This window comes from Lathamus discolor, chromosome 1 (genome assembly GCF_037157495.1).
Source record: "Lathamus discolor isolate bLatDis1 chromosome 1, bLatDis1.hap1, whole genome shotgun sequence".
NCBI classification, from domain to species: domain Eukaryota; kingdom Metazoa; phylum Chordata; class Aves; order Psittaciformes; family Psittacidae; genus Lathamus; species Lathamus discolor.
The window spans coordinates 117,176,235-117,203,141 of record NC_088884.1 but is presented as its reverse complement, the minus strand read 5'-3'; the positions used below and the strand labels follow the sequence as shown (position 1 = coordinate 117,203,141).

The 26,907-nt window shown below is 44.4% G+C and overlaps 1 protein-coding gene across 9 annotated transcripts in view; it reads left to right on the top strand.

Moving 5' to 3' along the window:
* Positions 1-26,907, top strand: part of CCSER1 (coiled-coil serine rich protein 1) — a 735,753-nt gene that overhangs the window by 32,476 nt on the left and 676,370 nt on the right. Inside the window, exon 2 of one of the 9 annotated variants that reach the window (XM_065691927.1) lies at positions 25,949-26,025. The exons of the other annotated variants lie outside the window; for them this stretch is intronic. The gene's annotated coding sequence lies outside the window, so the exon portion shown is untranslated. The remainder of the gene's footprint in view (positions 1-25,948; positions 26,026-26,907) is intronic. 9 annotated transcript variants of the gene reach the window in all.

Here is a 26,907-nt window from a genome sequence, read left to right as displayed (position 1 = left end):
CATATATTAGCATATATGTTTGCATATATTTGGGCATTCTCTGAAGCCAAGTAATGAGCTGAATGAGCTTTTCTTCGGCTTACAGTTGAAGTAATGTGCAGATTCTCAGCTATAGTGTACACTGATTATTTCTAACACTATTATTACTTAATTTGTTACAAAGCAGTTCTTTGACACAGTGTGTAAAGATGGACAGGGATGCTTTGCGCAAGGGTAGCAAATGAGCAACAAAGAATATTGATCTTTGGTGCTTTTGACAAAGCTCTACTTAAGTCATTCCCTAGAGGTGAGGATGAACAAACCATTTGAGACATTTTAAAACTAAACTGGGCAAAATTACAACAAGCCAGCTTACTGCCACTATATTTTTGACTGTTGGCCATTATTACATGTTGCAGCCATCATTAAAGTTACTTAAATTCCTCAAATGTCCATGTTGTCACCAGAGCATGATCCTGCCATCATCTTTGTTCTAGGCATTAACATTGTGTGGCTGTTCTTTACTATAGCTATGTCATAACTAAGCCTGTGGAATTCACTTTGCTTCTATCTCGTTAGTTTTCAACTGGTTAAATTCTCTGATTTGATTTATTCTGTCCCCTAATAGCACCATGCCAGCAGGGAAGGATGAGGGGGCAGTGAGACCCAGCCGGGTGGGAGAGGAGGCCAGAGCCTGTTTGCAGCAGTGGCAAGATGGGTTGAAGTGTTCAAAAACTGTTTGCTGGGGCATTTGGCAGGCCTGAAGACAAAAAGATGAAAAAAACCAAAACACTGTATTTTATTTCTACTGTTAGGAGAGGAAATATTAAAGAAGGAAACAAATAAAATAAACCCATATAAGTAAAAAATTATCTCTTTCAGTACTGAAAGCAGGGAACAGATTCATACTGCTAGATTTGGTCTGCCATCATTGTTCCTTAACTTTTTGAATATTACTGAGGCACACACATTTACGACTGACAAGCTTGCTTAATGGAAAGCAGTGTGTCTGGACAGCAGTGTGACAGCCAGGAGTTTCCCGCTGGTGCAGAATATGCTGGTGCACCAGCTAAGTAGCGTAAATTGCTCAGAATGCAGGTTGCATCCCCACTCCAGATGCTGTTCTGACTCCCTCTGCAGTTCCAGACTGGACTGCGTTGGTCCAATGCTGGTCTTTAAACCCACTCCTTCAGCTGGCCTCATGTGAAGGATTACAGCAGAGGAATGTGAAGCTCCATGGAATTTGCTTTTTTCAGACCTCGGGGCTTGTCTGACCCTTACTTCTGTGTTTTAGGGGATTGCCAAGCACCAAACTATTTTTCTGCCTGCCTGCTGCATTGCTGCCAGGTAGAATTCCCATTTTTTTCTTTAAGGGCTCTGTTTTGACAACCCAGTGAGGTTGTATAAAACATATTTAACTCTTCGTAAACAAGCCTTTGAGCTAGCTCATGTAGTTTTCCAGTTAATTTAGTACTTTACTAAGCACAGCTACACTGTCCATTTATAAATCTGGCATGCATTCTGCATCTTTTTCTGTCCATACAGCACATTTGAAAAGGGTTTTGCCAATTACAGTTCAATAGTTGACACCTATTGTATGTTGAGATCACTCTAATGGCATTCTTGGACATATATTGAGATTGAAGGCTGATGCTTATGAATTTGTTTCATTGAAATTGCTACCTCTCAACCATGGAAATGTGTTCTTTCTGAAACACAGCTGCTTTATGATTTGCTGTGATAAATGTCGACGAATAGTCAGTCTCTTGTTTGAACATTATTACAGATTTCACATTAAAACTTTTAAGTATTTTCTTTTAGGTATATGAATGTTACAAAGAAAATAGGTTTTGGAAAATCTAATATAACATGTTTTGCTAACTAATTTTGCATGACAAGATGGGTACATCACAGAAAGAAGTTATGGTGCTGTAAAGAGTGATCTTTGCATCTTCTTGTTCCTCCAAAGGACTTTTTGCTTGTATACCTACATAACGAAACACCCATTGATTGACATGTTAGTACACAGGTGTACTGGCTTCATTAAATATACCGCAAATCTGTAAAGGATGGAATTTCAGACCGCATTCTGCCCAGTTTATTTCTGGCTAGTGACAGGGGGAGTCTCAAGACCTAACACTGCTCTTGCTGGATTTGCCTCCTATGTCTCTGCATTCTCCTATTCACTGGGTTCTGTGACAATTACACCTGCCCTGACAAAAGCTCATGAAAGCTTCCCCCCATGTGCAGCTCTTGTGTTTGAGTCAGGCAGTCTTTCATTCTACACATGGGAATCCACAGCTGTTACAGTGATGGGTTCCCAAATCCCTGCTTTTTTGATTTGTAGTAAAACTAAAATTTGCTGAGAGTTGGTCAAAGACACGATTGCAATACGTGTAACCTTGGCAGAGGAGGAGAATGTGTGATCTTTGTGAATGAAGGGGGGTAGGGTGATAGGGACAAAGGAGGTGTTTTGCAGTGGAACTAGTAAGATGTAAAATTTTATGTTGGTCTGTGCAGTCATTTTTGCACCATTACTCTAAGAGATGAATCTAGGACAGAAACAGAGACCTGACCTTAGGGATCTGAGAGAATATTTATTTAATACTGTAGCAAGGTGAAGAAAATCTAATGTAACATGAAAGGAGGGAGCGTGGCATTTGAATTTGTCCAACTCAAGATGTGAGAGCAGCCTCACTTGATCCTGTGGGGCCAGTTACAGAAACGTTATTCATGGGCAGTGTAGGAGGCATCTGATTTTGTGACTGCGCTTTAAACGCTGCTGATGCTGCTGCTGCAGTCCTTTTCTCCTGTTTCTTTGGCGAACCCTGACGAATTCGCATGAGTGTGATTTCTCTTTGGTTGGAAGGCGCTTTGAATCATCCCTGTGCAGAGTAACTTGCCTCTGTCTTTGAACGTCCGTTTGTTATTACACTTGGGTTGGAGCTGGTTTCGCATAAATGCTAATCGTTGGGGATGTCCTGGTGCGCAGGGACAGCATTGCTTGCTCTGCATGTCCTACACTGCCCCGTCGCTGCCCTCCAGCCTTTAGGGAGCTGTGGCTGTCTAGTCAGGGAAATGCGTCTCCTCCTCTTCCAAGTCTTGGCGCACTTCCTTCTTCTCATATGTCTGCAGCATGCTCTCCTGCAGGTAGCACTTCTGCAGGTGCCCCAGGAACTTCTTCATCAAGTCGGGATTCTCCTTCAGCCGACAGATCAACTTGTACTTCTCGCAGGAGCAGTCGTCCTGGCAGCATGTCCCTGGAGGAGCTGAGGGTGTCTGGCCTATCTCCTGCAAATGACAGGGCAGGGAGAATGGTGAAAAGGGCCGGAGCCTCATGGGGTTGAGACCCCTCTGGCTGGGCTTGGTCTCTCCTGCAGAAAGTCAGGTTTGGTTGGGCTTTCCTGGGCAGCAGGATGTGCGAAGAAGACCTGCTCAGGCAGGCTCTGCCTTGTTCCCCTCACGGGTCAGCCTGTCCTCATTTCCTCCTCTGCAGCCGAGACCCACCTCAGCCTCGTGCGGTTGGTCAAAGGGCTGTGGAAGAGGCAGAGGACATTTGGCACTTGCCCAGGCTTTCTTCTCCACATGGGCTGTTAGTCCTTATCCTGCACATTGGCCCAAGGCCTTGATGGGTCCTGGCTCCCCGCCATCTGGCAGCATCCCGTCTAGCTGACCCCAGCACTCACCTCTCTCGGGTGTCTCTTGGCCTTCCTGCAAAGGCACCATAGAAGCAAAAGCCCGCCGAGCGGCAGGCACAGGCACGACCACCTCAACAAGGTCACGTCGGGGCCCCCCAGGTCCCCAGTCAGTGGGCTGGAGGAGGGCTGCAGCAGCTCCTCAGGGCAGGGCTGGTAGGAACACTGGCTCCCTGTGCCGATGCCCTGGTCCTGGCGAGGCGCATCCCCCATGACGGTGGCCCAGGCAGGCCGGCTGGAAAGGCCGAGGCTGCCGGGGGAGAGACTGGCCATGCAGAGAGCAAGGACAAGGGACCGCTGCAGGCTGAGCATCGCGCTGCTCCCTGGTGAGCTGCTCTCTGCGCCAACGATCTCGCACCGTTACGCCTAAGGGAGCTCAGGCAGTCACGAGCAGTGCCGGGGTTATGGCGTCAGCAGTTGCCCCCTTCTGTGCTGTCAAGAAATGCCCTGTGATGTCATAAGGCCGTTACCTGGAACCCGGTAGTCAGGGAAGGTGAAGGCAAAGATGGCGGGTCCAAGCATTTGGGTATCTCAGCTTGCTGCTTTGACTGTGCCCTGGGGGAGTGGGCCTGAGCTCTGGGGCCTCTGTGCTGTGCTCCTCAGTGCTTAGAGAGGAGGAGCTGTGCTAGGGCAGGGGCACTGCCTGGGTACTTGCATGCAGGTGGCTGCCCATTAGGTAATTTCACCTTTTCTTCTGAAGCTGAATGGTCCTAGAATCATAGGATGGTCTGGGTTAGAAGGGACCTTTACGATCATCTGCTTCTGATGCAAGGTCACCTCCTACCAGGCCAGGTTCCACAAAGCCCTGTCCAGCCTGGGCTTGAATGTTTCCAGGGATGGGATGTTTCTGGTGTTCTGTTTTTCCTCCCAACATCTAATCTAACTTTTCCCTCTGTCAGTTTAAACCGTTCCCCCTTGCCCTGTCTCCACATGCCCTTGTAAAAAGTCCCTCTCCATATTTCTTGTAGTCTCCCTTTACGCGCTGGAAGTCTGCTCTAAGGTCTCTGCATAGCATTCTCTTCTCCAGGCTAAACAAGCACAACTGTCTCAACCTGTCTTCACAGAAGTGTTCCAGCTCTCAGATGATCTTTATAACCCTCCTCTGGACTCACTTGAGCAGGTCCACATCTCTTTTGTGTTGGGGTCCCCATAGGTGAATGCGGTACTGCTGTTGGGGTATTAGGAGAGCGGAGTAGGAGACAGTCCCCTGCCTTGGCCTGCTGGTCATGCTTCTTTTGATGTAGCCCAGCATACAGTTGGCTTTCTGGGCTGCAAGTACACATTGCTGGATCATGTTGGGCTTCTTGTCAACCGATGCCCTCAAGCTGTTCTTCTGTGGGCTAATCTGAATCCAGTCTGTGCCCAGCCTGTATCTGTGATTGGGATTGCCCTGACCCAGGTGCAGGACCTTCCTTATACTTGGCCTTGTTGAACTTTGTGAAACTTATTTCAGGTTTCAATCATGGGGAGAATATGTTTTGGAAAAGATGTAAAAGATTTCACAAATGGACAGACAGAACTCTTAACATTGTGTGTTTGGCATGAGAATGATTCTTAAGTTGATCATTAAAGCAAACACTAAAGCGACTCCTTCATTAATGAGCTGGAGTGATACCCTTAAACTATATATATTTCCTGTTCACTCATGTGTCAAAAATCTTTATGTTTCCAGCTTTTGTGACTATATCTAGGAAGGATGTGATGTATGCTCCTGCTTCATGCAGTTCTATTGCAAGTCAAAACTGCAGCTGCCATGTAAATTCAGCAAACAAAATCTCCAAGTAAAGATAAAAGGCATTTTCCATCTGTGGATATTCAGTAAATCCTGAGATGGGGGAAGCCTAGGCTACACTTCCAGTAACCAGGTCTCAAAGTCGTTATGCTTTAGCCAGAAGTGGCAGCTTTTTGGAGTAGATTTCTGTTTGCGTTCATGTATTAGCTGATGCAGACCTTAACCACCCTAAAACTGTGCACCCTAATTTGCATGGACCAGAAATGCAGCTGTATAATTTTCCATATCCTGCTGCTCCGTTTACTTATATTTTGTTTTAAAAAGTGCTTAAATTGAAAACTCTTCATGTTACAAAGTTTTTGCGTGATTTTTCTTTGTATGTTGTTAAATTCTGTAGTAAATCTTGTGACGGACAACTTGCTTCAGGGAAATATCAGTAAGGCCATGTTGTAAAAGAAGGAAACGACTTTTGAACTAGATTTTGTAACTTGAACAAGCGTCATATGAGAGTACTTGCAAAAAAACTTTGAGGTGCTTTGCTTTTTTTTTAATTTGAAGTAGAAAAGTAGTATTTTTTCTTTTTCTTTGGGGAAGTTGGCTTGTTTAGAACACTGAAGTAGCTACCATTTTTAGAAGTATTCAATATGCACATCTATATATTACTAAGAGAGAGTGAAGGAACATGTAATATTTAGCATCTGACTAATACAGACAACACATTCTGCAAATAATTATTTTAAGTAAAAAATGAAGATACAGTAATGTTTTTCACCTGGTTAAATCCACAGTGTTTTAGCTTCCTTTGCCAGAGTAGGTTTTCTTTATCAGTAACTATTTTGGGAAGACAGACCTCTTATTTTATTTGCTTATAGAAGAGGCCAAACAGTACATATTGACCCATTCCTTCATTCAGACTACAGCTGTAATTCGGTAGTGAGGTCTGTAATGGACTAAATGAGCTGTCTGAACTTTGCACTTCCCAAATAAGATTCAGCAAGCTTTTCCCTAGTTTTTAGAAGAAAGAAAACACTGAAAAATTGAGACCTGGATCTACTTTGTTGCACAAGAAGTAAATTTAACGTAGGAGATCTGCACAGAGACATGTACACACAATTGCTAAATTTTTACTCTTATTTTTAACAATGAATTTGGTTCTAGAGGTTCCCAAGTTTGTGAAATCTTCCCTCAAATTCCAAAGTGGGAAACTGCTTTCAACTCTATCGCTGTTTTGATGCTTGACCATCAGTGAGAACCTTGTAACCTTTGTCTCGATTTATCCTTCTGTAATGTCATTATCTATAAGGTGAGTGTGTGGTTTAGGTAAAATCTACAAACCACTCAGGATATGTGGATGAAAAAAGTCTGAGAAGTCTTTGAATAAGTGATGATTTTTGTGGAGGTGGGGTTTTGGAATTCCTCAGGCCTTGTGCGGTTTTTCTAAGTGTGGTGTTTTTGGTAATAGTCTTATTGGAGGTTCTTTCTACTTGCACAGTTCAAGACTGGTATCTGCAACATGTGTCTCTTCAGAAAATGCCCTGAGATTCTGTTGATGGCAGAACTACAGCGCTGCTCTTGAGGTCTCTTGATGCAAGTCCTTCTGTTTAAAAGCCCTCAGGGAAGGAAGTATACCTAGGAATACTGCCTGGAAGGGTTAACTTGTTCAGAAATGTGAAAGTAGGTCAATTTTTCTTAAGTGTGCTACTTCTAAGAGTTGTTCTGTTGTTTGTTTGCTTTTCAAATACGGGAGATTTTGCTTTTGAGAGGCAAAAAAGGTCTCAAGAATTTAAAAAGGTAATTTTTTGTAACATGGAAATTTTGATCAGGTATATATTTATTAATATGTATTTATATTTTGGATCAGGTGTATTGTCCTGGGTTCAGCAGTAGCAGTCATTTTTCTTCTTCTTAGTCGCTGGTGCAGTGCTGTGTTTTTCGACTTTCAGCCTAGGAACAGCACTGATAACACCGATGTTTTTAGTTGTTGCCCAGTAATGTTTAGTCTGAGCAAGGACTTTGTGAGTCTCATGCTCTGCCAGGGAGGAGGGGAAGTCGGGAGGAAGCAGAGACAGGACACCTGACCCAAACTAGCCAAAGAGGTATTCCATATCACAGCACGTCATGCGCACTATATAAACTGGGGGCAGTTACCCGGAAGGGCTAGATCACTGCTCTGGTCAGGCTGGGTATCGGTTGGCGGGTGGTGAGCGGTTGTGTTCTCTTCGCTTGTTATTTCCCTTATCATTATTATTATTGGTGGTAGCAGGAGTGATTTGTGTTACACCTTAGTTACTGGGCTGCTCTTATCTCAACCTGTGGGAGTTACATTCTTTCAATTCTCCTCCCCATCCCTTCAGGAGCAGAGGGAGGAAGGGGGGAGAGTGAGAGAGCGGCTGCATGGTTCTGTGTTGCCGGCTGTGCTTAAACCACAATAGCTGTTTTTGGCACCCGAACAGGGCCATAAAGGGTTGAGATAATGACATATCTGACTGGAGTGTGTCTAATCATATTTGTGATAAGCATTTATTGTTTCATATTAATAGTCACTCATCTCAATGCTGATTTATTGGCTCTCAAAGTTGTTCCTCTTGATCTCGGAGTTTCAGCATGTCGTACCTTACTTACAGCCGGTATTTGCTGTTTTATTATTCACAGGCTGGGGGCCTTGGGCTAAGGTTCTTGTTTCACTGTACTTAGTGGTAATGACTTGTGATACAATAGAATCATTGATCATGAAACTGATCTGGCTTGTGTTCCCAGTGTGGTCACCACCTCTATACTCTGGAAGGTATAGAATAGGAGTGTTTAGCAATTACACATCTTTTCTCCCCTCCTCATGTGGTCAACCTGTGAAGGAGATACTCCCTTACTTTCCCAGCCCTCCGCACGCACCACCCCCCACCCCCATCCCCCACCGTTTACAGCATCATTTGAGAGTTCTGAAGGTTTTGAATGGCCTTTGGGTACCCTTGAGACCTGCCTGCTGATTGTGATGGGGATCAGCATGCTGGCCCACATACAGAGTGTTTTACCCACAACCATTTTGTCTGATCTCGAAAGTCGTGTTTGGGCCTTGTCTAGGGTTAGACGACGATATAGGAGGACCAGGAGTTTTTCCCCGAGGCTGCACAGCCATGAGTGGCAGGGTGTGTGGGATAGTACGGGCAAGTATCTAGGCTAGTGGGCCCCTCCAGTGCTTTGGAACTTCACCACTGCACAAGTGCAGAATCCAGAAAAATTAGTAAAACACTTAAATGAGGTGTGGTGTGCATCCTGGTCATTCCAAAGAGGGACAAATCATGGCAACGTGCCCGGGCTTGGGCTATGCTCACAGAGCCCTGTTCAACACTATCCAGCACCTTCAAAGGGGAAAAAAATGTCCCTGGATCTGATGGCAAAGCAACAGTCAGCGCAGCTACTCTAACTCCAAGCACAGCAACTACACCACCCCCAGTGACAAGTACAGTAGCTACCCAAATTCTGATCTCAGCAGACAGCGCAGCTATTCCAACTCCAAGTATCGCAGCTGGACCACCCCCAGCAACAAGTACAGTAGCTACCCAAACTCCGACCTCAACAGACAGCGCAGCTATTCCAGCTCTAAGTACCCCATATGGACCAGCCCCAGCGACAAGTACAGTAGCTACTGGAACTTTGACCGCAACAGACAGCGCAGCTAATCCAACTCTAAGTGCAGCAGCTACACCAGAGGACCAGTTCGTGGCAATATCGGTTGCCCCTGTACACAAGGGGAAAAGCAAAGAAGAGATACTGGCAGCCTCTGAAGGGGTTTGAGCTGTTTTGGAAGTGATTGGCACTGAAGCACAGCTCCTCCTGGCACCCCGGTTGCCCGTACTGGGCTGGATGTTCAAAGGCAACGTCTCCTCTACGCATCATGCAACTGATGCCACATGGAGTAAGTGGGCTGCACTAATTACGCAACAAGCTCGAATAGGAATTCCCAGTTGTCCAGGCATTCTAGAAGTCATCATGGACGGGCCAGAGATTTTGTAATGTTGCCAGAGGAGGAGGTGATGCATGCTGAAGAGGCCCCACCATATAATAAACTGCCAGAAAGTGAAAAACAGTATGCCTTGCTTACTGATGCGTCTTGCTGTATTGTGGGAAAGCATCGGAGATGGAAGGCAGCCATATGGAGTCCTCGACGACAAGTTGCAAAAACTGCTGAAGGAGAGGGTGAATCCAGTCAGTTTGCCGAGGTGAAAGCCATCCAGCTGGCCTTGGACATTGCTGAATGAGAAAAGTGGCCAGTACTTTATCTCTACACTGACTCATGGATGGTGGCAAATGCCCTGTGGGGGTGGTTGCAGCAATGGAAGCGGAGCAACTGACAACGTAGAGGTAAACCCATCTGGGCTGCTGCACTGTGGCAAGATAACGCTGCCCAGGTGCAGAACCTGGTGGTGAAGGTACACCATGTAGATGCTCATGTACCCAAGAGTCGGGCCACTGACGAACACCAGAACAACCAACAAGTGGATAAAGCTGCTAAGATTGAAGTGGCTCAGACGGAGTGGCTCAGATGGACTTAGACTGGCAAAGTAAGGGTGAATTATTTTTGGCCCGGTGGGCCCATGACACTTCAGGCCATCAGGGCAGATATGCAACATACAGATGGGCTCGTGATCGAGGGGTGGACTTAACAACGGGCACCATTTCCCGGGTTATTCATGAGTATGAAACGTGCTGCAATTAAGCAAGCTACATGGCTATAGCCTCTTTGGTATGGAGGAGGATGGCTGAAGTACAAATATGGGGAGGCCTGGCAGATTGACTACATCACACTTCCACCAACCTGCCAAGGCAAGCGCCACGTGCTTACTACGGTGGAAGCAACCACAGGACGGCTGGAAACAGGCTGTGCCTCTAGCCACTGCCCGGAACACTATCCTGGGCCTTGAGAAACAGATTTTTGAGGCAACACAGCACCCCAGAGAGAATTGAGTCAGACAATGGGACTCATTTCTGGAACAGACTTATAGACATTTGGGCCAAAGAGCATGGCATTGAGTGGGTGTATCACATCCCCTAACATGCACCAGCCTCTGGGAAAATCGAACGGTACCACACTGAGAGCAGTGGGTGGGGGAACTTTCAAGCATTGGGATACACGCTTACCAAAGGCCACCTGGTTGGTCAGCACCAGAAGATCTGCCAACAGGGCTGGCCCAGCCCAGTCAGAACATTTCCATACTGTAGAAGGCGACAAAGTTCCTGTGGTGCACATAAAGAATTTTCTGGGGAAGACAATCTGGGTTATTCCTGCTTCAGGTAAAGGCAAACCCACTCGTGGGATTGCTTTTGCTCAGGGACCCGGATATACTTGGTGGGTAATGTGGGAAGATGGGGAAGTCCGATGTATACCTCAAGGGGATTTGATTTTAGGAGAAAACAGCCAATTAATTTAATTGTATGCTGTTGCCTGCTATGTAATACTTTTGTAGCCCGCCAACTAGATGTCTTCAGGTCACAAGCGACTGGCCCTGACTTCCCACTGACCATCATCCCAACAGAGAATGAACTTTGATAGAACCAGTCGAGTTCTGTAGTAAAGGCATGATCGTCATCAGCAGGCAACAGTCCAGCACTACACACAGCCTCTCCTGCCCCAAAAGAATACTACAAGAGATGGAACCCGATATCATGGACTGAATGGACTCAGCAGCTTTATACAGACTGGTCCCATGCACTAAGGAATGATCTCTTTCTTTCTCTCTCTGTGGATATATATATGCGTATATATATATAAGAGTGATGGTATACCGAACATGTGGGATCTGAGCATGACGTGAATGGTATGAAATAAGGGGTGGATACTGTCCTGGGTTCAGCAGTATTTCATTTTTCTCCTTCTTAGTAGTTGGTGCAGTGCTGTGGTTTTGACTTTCAGCCTGGGAACAGCACTGATAACACCGATGTTTTTAGTTGTTGCCCAGTAATGTTTAGTCTGAGCAAGGACTTTGTTGAGTCTCATGCTCTGCCAGGGAGGAGGGGAAGTCGGGAGGAAGCAGAGATAGGACACTTGACCAAGATTAACTAAAGAGGTATTCCATACCACAGCACGTCATGCCCACCATATAAACTGGGGGCAGTTACCCGGAAGGGCTAGGTCGGTGCTCAGGTCGGGCTGGTTATCGGTCGGCGGGTGGTGAGCGGTTGTGTTCTCTTTCCTTGTTATTTCCCTTATCCTAATTATTATTGGTGGCAGCAGTAGCTGTTCGGTTTGTGTTACACCTTAGTTACTGGACTGCTCTTATCTCAACCTGTGGGAGTTACATTCTTCCAATTCTCCTCCCCATCTCTCCGAGAGCTGGGGGGGGAGGAAGTGGGAGGGAGGGAGCGAATGAGCTGTGTGGCTGACTGGGCTTAAACCACGACATATATATATACATATATATATACATATACACATATATATATATAATTTTTTTTTTTTTTAATCAGGTATACATAGGGAGGCGGCAAAAGGTGGTACCAACAGGGGTAACTTTGAAAATCTTGGAGTAAACCAAAGCCTTGCTCATGTTGTTTTAATGTTTGATGAAACAGATTGGAAGAATTTCCTGGTATAGTTACCTGGGTAGTAAAAAATATAAACCTCCAACATTCAGCTGTAATCAGGATCTTGAAACTTTTATCTTAGTCCTCTTCTTCGTTACACGGTGGAGGTAAATTTATGAAGCTGACACAATGTCCGTAGGTGGTCTGACTTGCCATAGGCACAGCACCTGTGTACATGTGAAGCATGTAGAGTCTGCAAATATGCAAGAGTCAACAGTCACATTTTGTATTAAAAAGGACAGGTCAGTTAAAGAGTGTATTCCCTAGGTTTCAGTGAGGGCATTTCATGTGCAGATCATTTAGCCAATTATCCTCCTTCCAGAGACAGGGAAGGTGAAGCAGAGGGACACAAAGTTACCTGCCTGAAGTCACAAGAGAGTCTGCTGGCAGGAACTGACTCCATATCTTGTAAATCTCTTGTCCATGTTATGTCCTCAATAGGACATTTGTATTGAATTACTTTCTTAAGATGCTTTTTGTCATTAAGTGCTTCTGTACTGTTACAGGCACTGCATTTCAGAAAGCATTACGATGTTTTTAAGTATTGTAATTGTCTATATTCAGAGAAAAGAGGAAAAACTTGGAAAAGAGAAAGAACTCCTGGCATTGAAAAAAGCACTCGCACCCAGATGCAAAATCCTATCCCAAGGCAAATTTTAGTGCTCAATTTTTAATCCCTGGAAAAGAATTCATAATGGAAGTGCTGACAGTTCCTTAATTACAGTTATTCCAATAGAACCTGTAATAATAAGGTAGGACACTAAAGTTGGTTGAAGATTGCCACTTTTGGAGCTCATCCAGACCCATTGCTTGCTCTGAACTACTGAAGATGTTGATAAAGGATTCAAGTAACTGAATTTAAGATAGAACCAGGAGTCTTGATATATAATGAACTTGTACACTAACAACTTGTACTTGAGCAGTAACTCACTTTGGGCAACAAGTGGCAGAAAGGTGTTGATGTGGTAAAATTATTGCTTAGAAAAGTTTCATACGTATTTTTCTGCAAAGCTACTGTGTTGTATTGACAAAACTCTGTCCAGAATTCCTGAGAAATATGTTGCTAGCCATTGTAAATAGTGTTCCTCTTCTGTTGACATTACAGAGGGAATATCCACTGTGGCATGCTTTGGCTAACTACTTTTGCGTGAGAAGATGGGTACATCACAGCAAGAAATTAGGGTGCTGTAAAGGGTGCTCTTTGCATCTTCTAGTTAGTTCTTCCGAAGGACTTGTTGCTTGTATATCTATATAACCAAACACCCATTAATCGACGTGCTAGTACATAGTTCATTGGAAGTGTGCTGGCTTCATTAAATATACTCCAAATCTGTAAAGGAAGGAATTTCAGACCGCATTCTGCCCAGTTTATTTCTGGCCACTGACCAGGGGTGTTATCAAGCCCTAACACTACTGTTGCTGGATTTGCCTCCTATGTCTCTGCATTCTCCTATTCGCTGTGTTCTGTGACAGTTACACCTGCCCTGACAAAAGCCCATGAAAGCTTGTCCCCAGAGACAAGAGCTTGGGAAAACTTCCCGCATGTGCAGCTCTTGTGCAACTCACGTGGTGGTGGTCAGGAGAGACAGGGTCGAGGAAGTTGGGGTCCTGAGCCAGTGAGGGGCTACCTGGCCATATTTGACCAGGTTATAAACAGAGCCCCACTGGAGAGCCATTTTGAATCAGTCCTGATCAGAGCTGTGGGCCTGCAGCTGGGGAGCCTTCTCTTGGGTCAGGATGGCAGCCAAGGTGACTGCTGGAGGTTGAAAGCCCTCCCTTTAAGAGGTGATTTCACACTTTGGATCATTTGCCATAAGCTTAAAAGAATCAGCAGTGTAGTGCATAATCCGTGTGACATCCCGAATCTTTAGTCGATGTTAGTGAATCTTTAACCGAGTTTGAACAATACATTTCAATGAGCCTCGACTTGCTGTATGAAGCTAGGCTGATAATGTTGGGGCTGTTCAGCCTGGAGAAGAGCAGGCTGCATGGAGACCTCACAGCAGCCTTCCAGTATATGAAGGGGGCTATAGCAGTGCTGGGGATGGACTATTCATTAGTGACTGTAGTGACAGGAGTAGGGGTATCGGGCTCAAACTTATACAGGGGAAGTTTATATTGGATATGATGAGGAAGTTCTTTATTGTAAGGGTGGTGAGGCACTGGTATGGGTTGCCCAAAGAATCTGTGAATGCTCCATCCCTGGCGGTGTTCAAAGCCGGGTTGGAAAGAGTCTTGTGTGACATGGTTTAGTGTTAGGTGTCCCTGCCCATGGCAGCGGGGTTTGAACTAGATCATCTTAAGATCCTTTCCAGCCCTAAGTATTCTATGATTCCATTGGTTCTGTGACAGGCTTCTGTGCCCCTGTGTTTGAGTCGGGCAGTCTTCCATTCTACACATGGGAATCCACAGCTGTTACAGTGATGGGTTCCCAAATCCCTGCTTTTTTGATTTGTAGTAAAACTAAAATTTGCTGAGAGTTGCACGATTGCAATAGGTGTAACCTTGGCAGAGGAGGAGAATGTGTGATCTTTGTGAATGAAGGGGGGTAGGGTGATAGGGACAAAGGAGGTGTTTTGCAGTGGAACTAGTAAGATGTAAAATTCTATGTTGGTCTGTGCAGTCATTTTTGCACCATTTCTCTAAGAGATGAATCTAGGACAGAAACAGAGACCTGACCTTATGGATCTGAGAGAATATTTATTTAATACTGTAGCAAGGTGAAGAAAATCTAATGTAACATGAAAGGAGGGAGCGTGGCATTTGAATTTGTCTAACTCAAGATGTGAGAGCAGCCTCACTTGATCCTGTGGGGCCAGTTACAGAAACGTTATTCATGGGCAGTGTAGGAGGCATCTGATTTTGTGACCGTGCTTTAAACGCTGCTGCTGCTGCTGCAGTCCTTTTCTCCTGTTGCTTTGGCGAACCCTGACGAATTCGCATGAGTGTGATTTCTCTTTGGTTGGAAGACGCTTTGAATCATCCCTGTGCAGAGTAACTTGCCTCTGTCTTTGAACGTTCGTTTGTTATTACACTTGGGTTGGAGCTGGTTTCGCATAAATGCTAATCGTTGGGGATGTCCTGGCGCGCCGGGACAGCATTGCTTGCTCTGCATGTCCTACACTGCCCCGTCGCTGCCCTCCAGCCTTTAGGGAGCTGTGGCTGTCTAGTCAGGGAAATGCGTCTCCTTCTCTTCCAAGTCTTGGCGCACTTCCTTCTTCTCGTATGTCTGCAGCATGCTCTCCTGCAGGTAGCACTTCTGCAGGTGCCCCAGGAACTTCTTCATCAAGTCGGGGTTCTCCTTCAGCCGACAGATCAACTTGTACTTCTCGCAGGAGCAGTCGTCCTGGCAGCATGTCCCTGGAGGAGCTGAGGGTGTCTGGCCTATCTCCTGCAAATGACAGGGCAGGGAGAATGGTGAAAAGGGCCGGAGCCTCATGGGGTTGAGACCCCTCTGGCTGGGCTTGGTCTCTCCTGCAGAAAGTCAGGTTTGGTTGGGCTTTCCTGGGCAGCAGGATGTGCGAAGAAGACCTGCTCAGGCAGGCTCTGCCTTGTTCCCCTCAAGGGTCAGCCTGTCCTCATTTCCTCCTCTGCAGCCGAGACCCACCTCAGCCTCGTGCGGTTGGTCAAAGGGCAGTGGAAGAGGCAGAGGACATTTGGCACTTGCCGAGGCTTTCTTCTCCACATGGGCTGTTAGTCCTTATCCTGCACATTGGCCCAAGGCCTTGATGGGTCCTGGCTCCCAGCCATCTGGCAGCATCCCGTCTAGCTGACCCCAGCACTCACCTCTCTCGGGTGTCTCTTGGCCTTCCTGCAAAGGCACCATAGAAGCAAAAGCCCGCCGAGCGGCAGGCACAGGCACGACCACCTCAACAAGGTCACGTCGGGGCCCCCCAGGTCCCCAGTCAGTGGGCTGGAGGAGGGCTGCAGCAGCTCCTCAGGGCAGGGCTGGTAGGAACACTGGCTCCCTGTGCCGATGCCCTGGTCCTGGCGAGGCGCATCCCCCATGACGGTGGCCCAGGCAGGCCGGCTGGAAAGGCCGAGGCTGCCAGGGAAGAGACTGGCCATGCAGAGAGCAAGGACAAGGGACCGCTGCAGGCTGAGCATCGCGCTGCTCCCTGGTGAGCTGCTCTCTGCGCGAACGATCTCGCACCGTTACGCCCAAGGGAGCTCAGGCAGTCTCGAGCAGTGCTGGGGTTATGGCGTCAGCAGTTGCCCTCTTCCATGCTGTCAAGAAATGCCCTGTGATGTCATAAGGCCGTTACCTGGAACCCGGTAGTCAGGGAGGGTGAAGGCAAAGATGGCGGGTCCAAGCATTTGGGTATCTCAGCTTGCTGCTTTGACTGTGCCCTGGGGGAGTGGGCCTGAGCTCTGGGGCCTCTGTGCTGTGCTCCTCAGTGCTTAGAGAGGAGGAGCTGTGCTAGGGCAGGGGCACTGCCTGGGTACTTGCATGCAGGTGGCTGCCCATTAGATAATTTCACCTTTTCTTCTGAAGCTGAATGGTCCTAGAATCATAGGATGGTTTGGGTTAGAAGGGACCTTTACGATCATCTGCTTCTGATGCAAGGACACCTCCTACCAGGCCAGGTTCCACAAAGCCCTGTCCAGCCTGGGCTTGATTGTTTCCAGGGATAGGATGTTTCTGGTGTTTTGTTTTTCCTCCCATCATCTAATCTGAGTTTTCCCTCTGTCAGTTTAAACCGTTCCCCCTTGTCCTGTCTCCACAGAAGTGTTCCAGCTCTCAGATGATCTTTATAATCCTTCTCTGGACTCACTTGAGCAGGTCCACATCTCTCTTGTGTTGAGGTCCCCATAGGTGAATGCGGTACTGCTGGTGGGGTCTTAGGAGAGCGGAGTAGAAGGAGACAGTCCCCTGCCTTGGCCTGCTGGTCATGCTTCTTTTGATGCAGCCCAGCATACAGTTGGCTTTCTGGGCTGCAAGTACACATTGCTGGATCATGTTGGGCTTCTTGTCAACCGATGCCCTCAAGCTGTTCTTCTGTGGGCTAATCTGAATCCAGTCTGTGCCCAGCCTGTATCTGTGATTGGGATTGCCCTGACCCAGGTGCAGGACCTTCCTTATACTTGGCCTTGTTGAACTTTGTGAACCTCATTTCAGGTTTCAATCATGGGGAGAATAGGTTTTGGAAAAGATGTAAAAGATTTCACAAATGGACAGACAGAACTCTTAACATTGTGTGTTTGGCATGAGAATGATTCTTATGTTAATCATTAAAACAAACACTAAAGCGACTCCTTCATTAATGAGCTGAAGTGATACCCTTAAACTATATATATTTACTGTTCACTCATGTGTCAAAAATCTTTATGTTTCCAGCTTTTGTGACTATATCTAGGAAGGATGTGATGTATGCTCCTGCTTCATGCAGTTCTATTGCAAGTCAAAACTGCAGCTGCCATGTAAATTCAGCAAACAAAATCTCCAAGTAAAGATTAAAGGCATTTTCCATCTGTGGAAATTCAGTAAATCCTGAGATGGGGGAAGCCTAGGCTACACTTCCAGTAACCAGGTCTCAAAGTCATTATGCTTTAGCCAGAAATGGCAGCTTTCTGGAGCAGATTTGTTGAGTTCATGTATTAGCTGGTATGTGTAACTTCATGTAGAATTAACAATGTAGGTGATGAATGTGAGGTCCACACTGCCTCTCAATCAGGTCTTTACAGGTTTATTTACACTAGGAACCTTGCAGTGGGAGTACAATTGCACCATGTTCAAACTGAAAAGTTATGATGTAGGAGTTCAGATCTGTCAGTCCACATCATGACCATGTTCAGCAGCTGTCAATATAAGATCTCGTGGAGTAATATAGAAGGTCTGTTTGAACACCAGGTTTATTTAGAAAGGACAGGACAGTGAATTAGCACGTATGTGTATTGAAAGTCTCCTGGTGCCAGGCTCTTCTGTTCATTTAGCCTGCCTTAACGCCATAATTCATTAGAACCAGCTTCATAGATAAATGTACTATAAGTGACACTTTGTACTGTGAAGTGGAAAAGAGCAAGGATTGGCCTCTGTTTCTTAAATACAAATACAGCACACAGTTTTGCTGATCTAAGTATCTTTTTGTGTACATATGGTTCTAATTTAAGTGTAATTTTTTTTTTTTTAGATTAACACTTACTGCTCTGCATATTGGAACCTGTTGACTTCAGAAAGTATAACTGCATGTAAAAATATCATATGACCTTTTCCGCTAAATTTTATTTAAGATTTTTTCTCCCTTTTAGAAAAAAAGTCTTTGCAGTAAAAAGGGTGTTTTACCTGAGCCTGTGTGATAATGATGCTGTTTTGAGTTTAACAGGGCTGTGTTTAGTATGTGTACTTGGAACCATAGAATAGTTAGGGTTGGAAAGGTCCTTAAGATCATCCAGTTCCAACCCCCCTGCCATGGGCAGGGACACCTTACTCTAAACCATGCCACCCAAGGCTCTGTCCAACCTGGCCTTGAACATCGCCAGGGATGGAGCATTCACAAATTCCCTGGGTAAACCCATTGTCACTACCCTTACAGTAAGGAACTTCTTCCTTATATCCAATTTAAACTACCCGTTTAAGTTTGAGCCCATTCCCCCTTGTCCTATCACTACAGTCCCTGATGAAAAGTCCCTCCCCAGCATCCCTATAGGCCCCCTTCAGGTACTGGAAGGCTGCTATGAGGTCCCCACGCAGCCTTCTCTTCTCCAGGCTGAACAGCCCCAACTTCCTCAGCCTGTCTTCATACGGGAGGTGCTCCAGTCCCCTGATCATCCTCGTGGAGGAAGCCCCTTGCTTTTAGTTGTCCTCTTCCTCCTTTTTTTTTTTTTGTTTTGTTTGTGTTTTGTTGCTGTTGCCCAAGTTCCTGGGTTAATGGCCTCCTTTCCTCCATGAGCTACAGTGGGCGCTTGAGGCTCCTGCACAGTTTGGGCCTGGAGCACGCTGCTTCCTCTCAGCTTTCCTGACATCTTGCAGCCTATTGACAGCGTCCCGCAGCTCAGCCCCTGCTGCAGGAGGACCTCCACCAGGGCGCACCGAGCGCAGCCCTGCCCATTGTGCACCTTTCCCTCACAAGACCAGTGCAGGCACCCTCTGCACCCGGAGCTCTGCGCTGCAGTCTCCGCTCTCATCGGCTCTGCCTGGGTGCGTACGCTGCCACCGCCGGGGCCCCAGCTGCCAGGCCGGGCCCTGGGCACACGGCGGGCGCTCGCCATCCGCTCGCCTGCCCTGTTTGTCGCGCTTATGGTGCCTGGCGCTCCCGGGGCGGGTTTCTAACCAGTCAGGGCGGGTTCCGCTGCTCCGGGTTCCGCCCCCTGTGGGTCAGCGGCTCGCGTCCGCGGAGCTGCTTGCTCCTGGTTGGGTTCTGTCGGGGACCTGCGGTTCCCTCGGTGGTTTTTGTCGGTCTGAGTTGGGGCTCCTGGACGCGGGGCTTCCCCCGCTCCGGAGTTGAAGGCGTCCTCTCTCGAGCTGCTCACCGCAGCAGTGCGTTTTCACCAACGGTGGCAGATTTTACCTATTGTGTAATGAGCACTGCGTATTTAGAAGATTGGATGAGAGGGTTGCTAGGTTTTAAGAGTGAGGTGGAATGTTTCTGTTTGGTGCAGCAACTCCTTATGCTTCTGTGCATCATATACCTCTGTCTGTGCTGACTCTTCGAATTTGTTTCTTCTGAAAATACTTGTCAGATTAAAGCAAGTCTAATGTGCTGTTGCACAGGTGGGGCTTTCAACAAGTAATCAGTCTTTGGCTTCCAGATGCCTTAATCCTTGCCAGCTGTAAGAGTTGTACTAAGGTACTAAAACAAAAAGTCTGAGGTCTGAAGTCGAATTGATGTTTAGTTTGGAGGCTGACCTATAAAACAAATACGTAAGAAAAGACAATTGGCTCTGTAAATAAGGATTATTGCTTCGATATACAGCAGACTGAAATAAACTGATTTAGCTTAAAACCAGTTTTGTTAAGAAACAAGATAAATTCTTTTTTATTCCTTTTTTTTGGATGTTTTTCAAGAAAAAAGAAAAAAGATCTAAAGTTCCCCACAGTTTGCAGGAAAAGATAGGACTGTTGACACCTCTCTTCAAGTATCCTGCTTGATGTTTGTGAGCTAGGTGATGCTGGCATCACTCACTTCAGTGGGAGAGCTTTTAAAGAATTACAGCCTCAATAGCAAAGCAGTTGTTTTGAAGAAGAATAATTTTGTCCAGAAAACCACTTGGAATATGGTATTTTAAGGGCATAGAGATGAAAGACAAAATTTAAGGGCTGTGAGGATGTGGGCTTGGGATGGAGGAGAATGAATGGTTATATGCAGCAAGTAAAGGAGGTGCATGATACTGAGCTATGGTGTGAGGTTATGCTGTTTTAATAACACTTTAACACTATTTTAATAATGCCTTCTGTGCCGCTAAAATTGGTCAAATTACTGTGAATTTTGGAAGGTGAATCAGGCTTTGTGTCCTTTGTCTAATCTATACAGATGTAAAAGTGTAGTGTTCAGTTCTTTTTTTGTGAGCTCCCTTGAAGTGCTGGGATTTGTGCACAGGCAGCTGAGAGGGGGTGGACTGGAGATAGGTGAACTTACAAAAACATAGCGAGGCAAACGAAATTCCGCCTCTGCTTTTCTGTTAGCATAAAGGTTTTTCTCTCTCAAATCCTGTAGTCTTTGTCTCTTGCAATGTTCCGAACTCTCCTTTCTAAGCTCAGTTTCGACTACAAAACCCGTTTTCCCTTATCATATTTTTTTCTTTTTTTCTTTTTTTCCTCTTCCTCAGGGTCTCATAGGGTTATTAACTGTAACCTCTCTTGCTACCTCTGCTGCTTTTCTTTCCTGTTCTGTGATTGCTGACTGTGCTTCTGGTGCTTACTCTTTAATTTCTACAAACCTGTCTTGCACCACCCAGGAGAACCTGTGAATGGCTGGAGCTGAAACCCAGTTGAACTGTTTACCTTAGGGTGGACAGCAACAGACCATAGTTGGTGGCAGTTGTTCAAGCAACAGTTTTTAATAGCAAAAAAAAACCCAAAACTACGCTAAACCTGTGCACATTAATTTGCATGGACGAGACATGCAGCAGCATAATTTTCCATATGCTGCTGCTCCATTTATTTTTTGTTTTTAAAAGAGCTTAAATTTAATACTCTGCATCTAAGAAGGCTTTTGCATGATTTTCCTTCATATACTGCTAAATTCTGTGGTAAATCTTATGATGGACAATCACCTTCAGAGAAATATAGCTAAAGCCGTTTGTAAAAGAAGGAAAGGACTTTTGAGCTAGATTTCCTAACTTCAACGAGCATCACATGACAGTATTTGCAATAAAACTTTGAGGTGCGTTGCTTTTTTTTAATTTGAAGTAGAAAAGTAGTATTTTCATATTTTTCTTTGGGGAAGGTGGTTTCTTCAGAACACTTGAGTAGTTACCGCTTTTAGAAGTATTCAATATGCACATCTATCTATTACTAAGGGAGAGTGAAGGAACATGTAATATTTAGCATCTGATTAATGCCAGTTACAGACAACTCATTCTGCAAATAATCAGTTTAAGAAAAAATGTAGATACGATAATTTTTTCACCTGGTTAAATCCACAGTGTTTTAGCTTCCTTTGCCAGAATAGGTTTTCTTTATCAATAACTAGTTTGGGAAGACAGACCTCTTATTTTATTTTCTTATGGAAGAGGCCAAACAGTATATATTGACCCGTTCCTTCATTCAGACTACAGTTGTAATTCAGTGGTGAGTTTTGTAATGGACTAAATGAGCTGTCTGAACTTTGCACTTCCCAAATAAGATTCAGCAAGCTTTGCCCTAGTTTTTAGAAGAAAGAAAATAATGAAAAATTGAGACCTGGATCTACTTTGCTGCACAAGAAGTAAATATAACTTAGGAGATCTGCAGACAGACATCTGCACACAATTGTTCAATTTTTAATCTTATTTTTTAACAATGAATTTGATTCCAAAAATACCCAAGTTTGTGAAATCTTCTGAAGTCTGAGAAGTCTTTCAATAGGTGATGATTTTTTTGGAGATGGGGTTTTGGAATTCCTCAGGCCCTGTGTGGTTTTTCTAAGTGTGTTATTTTTGGTAATAGTCAGGTATACATAGGGAGGCGGCAAAAGGTGGTACCAACAGGGGTAACTTTGAAAATCTTGGAGTAAACCAAAGCCTTGCTCATGTTGTTTTAATGTTTGATGAGACAGATTGGAAGAATTTCCTGGTATAGTTACCTGGGTAGTAAAAAATATAAACCTCCAACATTCAGCTGTAATCAGGATCTTGAAACTTTTATCTTAGTCCTCTTCTTCGTTACACGGTGGAGGTAAATTTATGAAGCTGACACAATGTCCGTAGGTGGTCTGACTTGCCATAGGCACAGCACCTGTGTACATGTGAAGCATGTAGAGTCTGCAAATATGCAAGAGTCAACAGTCACATATTGTATTAAAAAGGACAGGTCAGTTAAAGAGTGTATTCCCTAGGTTTCAGTGAGGGCATTTCATGTGCAGATCATTTAGCCAATTATCCTCCTTCCAGAGACAGGGAAGGTGAAGCACAGGGACGCAAAGTTACCTGCCTGAAGTCACAAGAGAGTCTGCTGGCAGGAACTGACCCCATATCTTGTAAATCTCTTGTCCATGTTATGTCCAGAATAGGACATTTGTATTGAATTACTTTCTTAAGATGCTTTTTGTCATTAAGTGCTTCTGTACTGTTACAGGCACTGCATTTCAGAAAGCATTACAATGTTTTTAAGTATTATAATTGTCTATATTCAGAGAAAAGAGGAAAAACTTGGAAAAGAGAAAGAACTCCTGGCATTGAAAAAAGCACTCGCACCCAGATGTAAAATCCTATCCCAAGGCAAATTTTAGAGCTCAATTTTTAATCCCTGGAAAAGAATTCATAATGGAAGTTCCTTAATTACAGTGATTCCAATAGAACCTGTAATAATAAGGTAGGACTGTAAAGTTGGTTGAGCTGCTGTCTGAGCTATCGAAAGCAGGCTCACAAAAATCCTTCCGCATGGAAGTATGGTGTAATGCTGCTCAAAGGTGACTTGCATTGCTGTTCTCAGTGAGCTTGTGGGCTTTTGTATGAAATGACATTTTCCTATCATTATGGCCTGCTGCTCAAAGTATGTCTAAACACATTTTCATTCATCTCTGCTTCTTGAGAAGAAAACCCATTTTATTCTTAAAATACTTAAACCCAGTGTTGTTCTAGGCAATTGAGGAAGAGTTAGCAGTGTTAGAAATAGAAATGGAAGTTGTTCTTTTGTGTTAAAAAGGTCTTTAAGGCAAACTTTACTTTGAAGTAAAGTTATGTTTATGAAATTAAGTATTTCAGTTATGCATAGGGTATGGTGGCAGAGTTGTCACAGCAGCACTTGCCCGCACTGTAGGGAAGACTCCTGTATCAGTGACCCAGTTTCTCAAGCTCTGTCCATTTTCCATTCTGCTGTGCCATAAGCTAAAGAGATTTTCCAAGCTGTTTACTTTAGACTAGAGGAAACAATAAAGTTAGAGTTGGTGAGAGGAGGGAGCAGGAACTGGCATTGCGCGTCTGGTGCCGAAAGTTCATCTGGAGAGCAAATCCTTTCCCGGCTAAGCTGCCATCAAGAAGTGAGTCCTGGGTTGTCCTGATTACTGCAGGTAGACCACAGTTATTTTCAGCCTCTAGGAACGGCTGATATTTGGTCTTTTTATCTGGGTTGTGAACACTTTGCCAGTACGAATATCTGATAATGCCAAGCCAGACACCTTAGTGAGGATATTTAAGATTTGCTAGCCCTTAAAAATGCATACAGGAACAACTAGCACTTACATGTGATTATGAGCGATTCTATTTGTTTCTAAAAGTATTTTGTTTTGGGTTAGCGGTGAAACCCCTTGTCATTGTCCATTTAAGAATGGATCTAATGGTGTTTTAAGTGTCAGTCTCATCTGCAATAAGACTTTTGGAGTAGGAAAAAGACAAATTGCTGCTAAAACCAAACATCATCTGCGTTTGCCTACGATTTTTAAAACGTATTTTCAATATGGGGTGAAAATACAGTGTACTTTATAAAATAATTTCGTATCGTAAAGGAGCATGTGAGATAACAGTCACGATAGAGCTTGTGTCTCTTTGAGGAGCTAATTGTAAAAACCAGCGGCTTTTCTGATGGCTGTACAGCCAGTGCTATTGATCACTTCAGTGATTTTGCCCTGAAAAGAAAAGCATTCAAAAGCTTTCTGTGCTTCAGCATGCTTTCATCCATGACATTATGAGAGTACTTGGGGTAAATAGTCATGTTTAAAATTAACTGCAGCTTTCTTTTTCAAGTGATGTAGTGTCAGAAAAAGAAAGAAGTCTTCACCAATATTAAAAAAAAACAGTTTTATTTGGTATCTATCCATTACAGGGTTTTGACTGGGATTACCCCAGTTCTAAAAAGAGAGCAAAATTATGGTGGTTTTTTTTTTTCCTGAAAGTAAGCAGTTAAATACTAACTGAAACATGGTACAATTTCTTTTGCTTTTGTAGAGATGGAAAAAACAAGATGTTTTTTGAAGGTGGATACATAAACGTGGCTGTAATGTCTACTAATGCAAAGTCTCTTTTCTTTTAAAAATGAAGACAAATTCCAGCATCCGGTTTTGATGCTATTGGATGTCCTCTTCTGGTAATGTTAATGTGGGGTGAAAAATGCATAGAAGATGGTTAATAAAGATTTAAGGCCTGAAGCCACAGGCTTGCATTCTTCTAGACAGTTGCTTCTTCAGATCAAGTCTGTGAGAACCCCCCAGAAGAAGCACCTTCAGTAGGTATCAATAAGCTACCTTTGACTTGCAACCACATTGATGCGATAATAAAAGCCAGTGGGAAAACTATGTTTACCCCAGGGCTTAAGCCTTGGAGCACTGTTTGCAGTTTGTTGTTGATAAGCTAAATAACAGCATTGATTTTTAGGCGCTGGGGTGTGTGTGTGCCTGCACGGTTCAATTTGATAGTAGTCAGTCATTTCTGGTGCTTTGATAGTGGTATCACCAAAATTACAGTTCAGATAGAGACAACAAAGTAAAAGCTATGCTGTGCCCTGCAACCACTTACATACAACTGCTGTGTATTTCTATGTCTGTCATGTATTGATGGTTGTGGTAGTGTGATGGGTACTATTTAAAGCCTACCCTATAGAACCAGCAGCAAAGAAAGATAGTGCAGAAATCCACTTCTTTTGTCACATTGTTAGCAGACAAGCTGTTGTGGTAATGCAGTGGGACAAAATGTCTTATTCTCTCATGGTGAATCACAGCAAGAAAAATGCAAGAACAGCTCCCTCTGTATTTCTTTCAGTCCTCTGAAAATACCTCTGTTATTTTAAAACAGTTACTTTGAGATGTTGAGGATGATCCATGAGGCTGGTAAGGTTCTTAATTTATGAAACCAGTTTGGCTGTTACATCATCTTCTTCAGCTTAATGGATTTAAATTCCAGCTGATTTCTCCACGCATTCTGTTCTCAGTTGCTCATTTTCTGTTCCTGATTTATTATACTTCAGCCAGAGAAGGTGGCTGGAATAGAAGAAAAATAGCAAAAATTATTAATGTCCAGGTGATAAGGATATGTTTAAAATATGTAGTACAAGAAATTAGAGGTTTTTTTGGCTATTATCATCTTATTTTTAGAACCTCTGTGAGGCAGAGTGAGGGAGTTAGCTCTAATGAGTGCAGCTGCCTACAGGTGTTTTAGATTCAATCTGTGGAACAGCTGAATTTCTGCATGGCTTACCATAGCAAACTGCAGGCAGTGGATTTGCTCTAAAGAAATCCATGCTCATACTTTCTGAGTTTTTTGTCTCAATACCTGGCAGTCATAGCCACTGTTAAACTAGCAAGTGCTGGTTTTAGGTCAAAAGATGTGACTGTATTTTATTGTCTTCCATGTAACAGATCCAACTATCGGGTAATTAACATCTGCATTTCAGGTAGAGTTCAGTGTGCCTGGACTTGTAACGAATTGGCACCAAAGGAAGCTGCTCCTGGGTTTGAAGTGGAAGTGATGGTAAGAACACATTAACCTTAAGCGATGCGGGTAGATGGGCAAGCAAGGTAAAATTGGGTATAATTCACTCTTCCTTGTATAAAATGGTGCGAGTTGTGACCTCTGTTATAGTATGTCCTGTTGTGCCTCAGGCAGTTCTTGCTGTGAACTGTGGGCTGTGTTTACAGGTGAAGTTTCATAGGACCCTTGTTGCTGAATCCTGTCAAGTTGATGTCATTTCAGTCAGTGTTTAATATTATCTTCCTGTGGCAGGACTGCAGCCATCCTCTCTTGGGAGCATTGTAGCTGTTCACACCTTTGTGCCGTCACTGCACTCCTTCTATTAAGCTCAGATGTTTGTCAGCAAAATAAATACTTCCTCCTTCCTCACTGTGGGGTTGCCTGTATTTTCAATAGGGCTTGGTTTGATCGTTTAGTGACCAATTTAAGAATTCTGACTTAATGGCTTTTCCTATGCAGTTTAAACGAGGTTATCAGAATGGGAGCTTGTGGGTGGGATTTTGTTTCTCTGTTATTTCTACCTCCCTCAAATCAAGAGACAAAATAGTTCCTGTAGCCCAAACCAGATCATTAGGGAATTATTGCCAGCCTCTCTTCTAATTTTTCCCTTCTTATTAAACATAGTGTTGCTGTAAAGCCCATTTGTAAATGGGGGAATAACTCAAGTCCTGACCAACCTCACAAGTCTTCCTGTCTCTCATTGAACATTGTCTTTTCTTTATACCTGTCAACAGCAACTCCTGAAACTATTCCACAGTCTTAGTTGTGTAAAAACATTTTTATGATGTGTTATCCAAGTCTGTCGCTTGATTTGTCTTACTTATTTCAGCAGTCTTGTTCACAGCATTGAGATCTAGTATTCTTACCATCTGCACAAAAGCA